This window comes from Haliaeetus albicilla, chromosome 4, assembly GCF_947461875.1.
Source record: "Haliaeetus albicilla chromosome 4, bHalAlb1.1, whole genome shotgun sequence".
NCBI lineage: Eukaryota > Metazoa > Chordata > Aves > Accipitriformes > Accipitridae > Haliaeetus > Haliaeetus albicilla.
In genome coordinates, this window is record NC_091486.1 from 53,917,041 (window position 1) to 53,918,983 (window position 1,943).

The 1,943-nt window shown below is 52.8% G+C and overlaps 1 long non-coding RNA gene across 1 annotated transcript; it reads left to right on the forward strand.

Annotated features, from left to right (window-relative positions):
- Nucleotides 1–324: 324 nt before the first annotated feature.
- Nucleotides 325–1,389, forward strand: LOC138685225 (uncharacterized). The gene is made up of 2 exons (XR_011324519.1): nucleotides 325–1,070; nucleotides 1,107–1,389. It is a non-coding gene; the product is annotated as an uncharacterized lncRNA (long non-coding RNA).
- The last annotated feature ends 554 nt before the right edge of the window (nucleotides 1,390–1,943 follow it).

Below are 1,943 nucleotides of genomic sequence, written 5' to 3' on the forward strand. Positions count from 1 at the left end.
CTGCTCGCTTGCCTCTTTTGTTTTTACTTTATTTTCCCAAAGCACTCGCAAATAAGCCGGTCTCTGCTTTACGACCCTGGCAGGCAACAGCTTTGCCGCACGGCCGGCTGCCGCGGCTCTGCGGGACCTCCCACGCTTGCACCCGCGTCCAGCGGACGCTTCGAGGGCGCTTAATAAAAACTCAACCCAGCCGCTTCTAGCGCTGGAGCGTGTCGCTGGGCTGCTCTTGGGGCGCCGCAGCGGAGCGGCCTCGCGCAGAAAGGGCTCTACAGCCGCCGCCGGCTCGCCGAGCATCCCTTGGGCACGCGTGCTGCCAGCGCAGCCCGAGGAAGATGCTGACAAACCACGAGTGGACGTTTTACATGTACGACTGGGCCGGGAAGCGCCTCCGGTAGGAGCTGGCACAATCCTCGCAAATATTTGCGTTGCAACAGATGTTACTTTATACACCTTCTTTCCCTTAAGTCTGTCGTTATTACTGAGAGGCAGAGATGCCAGGTGGGACTCTTACTACCAAAATCAGGACTCGTTCAGTTGCTTTGATGACATCGATTAGCTTCAGGGTGCAAGTGCCAAGATTTCTCCAATTACAGCTGGTAAATCTCTCAGCCTACAATAATCTCGTTTGAAGTGGTCCAAGTTAGTTCAATTTCTTTTGTATGGAGACAGACCTCCATATACACCTATATACGTGTGGTAGAAAACTGCTTGCTGCACTGTGACTTTGGCCTACAAAGTCTGTGTTTACTTATGCAGTAAGTTTTCTGAAAAAAAAAAGCTCCGACTCCTGCCTGGGGAGTCTGTTCCTCTGAGGACTCTGTAGCTAGATGAACAATAATGCAGTTTTCAAGTACTTTTGCGAGGAGGGAGGTGCTCGGTGCTGCTTGCCACGGTCCACGGTGCCTGAAAGGCATTGGGGTGACGGATGGCCGTCCAAGGCGATGCCTCTGTGCTGGGCAAATTCCTCTTGAGCAGTTCGGCCCAGAGACAGGTCTACAGAGGGAATAATGCACAGGCGTTCTTGATCTGGAAAGCGCTTCATTTAAATCTGGTTGGGAACTGGGACCGTGGTCCCGCACCACTGCCAGCCTTGGGCGCAGAGCGAGCAGGAGCAGCCGTCCTGCAGGCAGGGCTGCCTGCGCGGGGAGAAGCCTTGTTGTCCTTGGCGTAACTGTTCCATGGATAAACAGCCACGTTTAATCTTCAGGGCTTTCGCTCAGACACCTTTCATCAGAACTGCATTAACTTCTTTTCTTTTTTTAATGAGAGAGTATTAAATCTGAGAGGATTTGCAGCAGAAGTGAGTTTCATATCCCAATTTCCGCACCCAGGAAATCAACTACTGAGTCCAATCGTTGTCAGAAACAGTTACCAAAAAAAAAATAAAAAGAAGAAGAAACTCAAAATCTGCAGAGAAGAAGAAACACAAAGTCTTTGGTGTGAAGGGAAGAGGCGTATCTCCCTGGAGAATATGATAATTTATAATGAAACATTATCTACAGACCCATATGTTACATTTTCTATTTATGGCTAATTTGCTTAAGCATTTATAATGCGCACCCCAAGGGAGGACAATTTGTCTTTGGGCAGCTGGCTAGCCAGGGAGGGAAGAAACAATGCGCTTTTTCATCTGAGCCCGCCAGCAGCCAGGAAGCAAACGGCACCCGCTCGAAAAGGTGCTTGGAGATACCTTTGGGGAGGCTGCTCCCGCTCGGAGACAGCTCTCCCCGCAGCCTGCGCGGCTCTCGCCGAGCTGGCTGCGGCACGGCCGGGATGCTCGCCGTGGTGGAGGGATGCCGGGGCAGGAGCCGGGGGGATCCAGCTGCCCTGACGGCCCCTCGGCCCCCGGGTCACTGCCGCAGCCCCTGGGCTGAGCCACGGGCTCGAGAAGTTAACCTCCCGCGCTTAAGATTTCTGGTGTGAAGGAATTAGGGGGCAGCTTT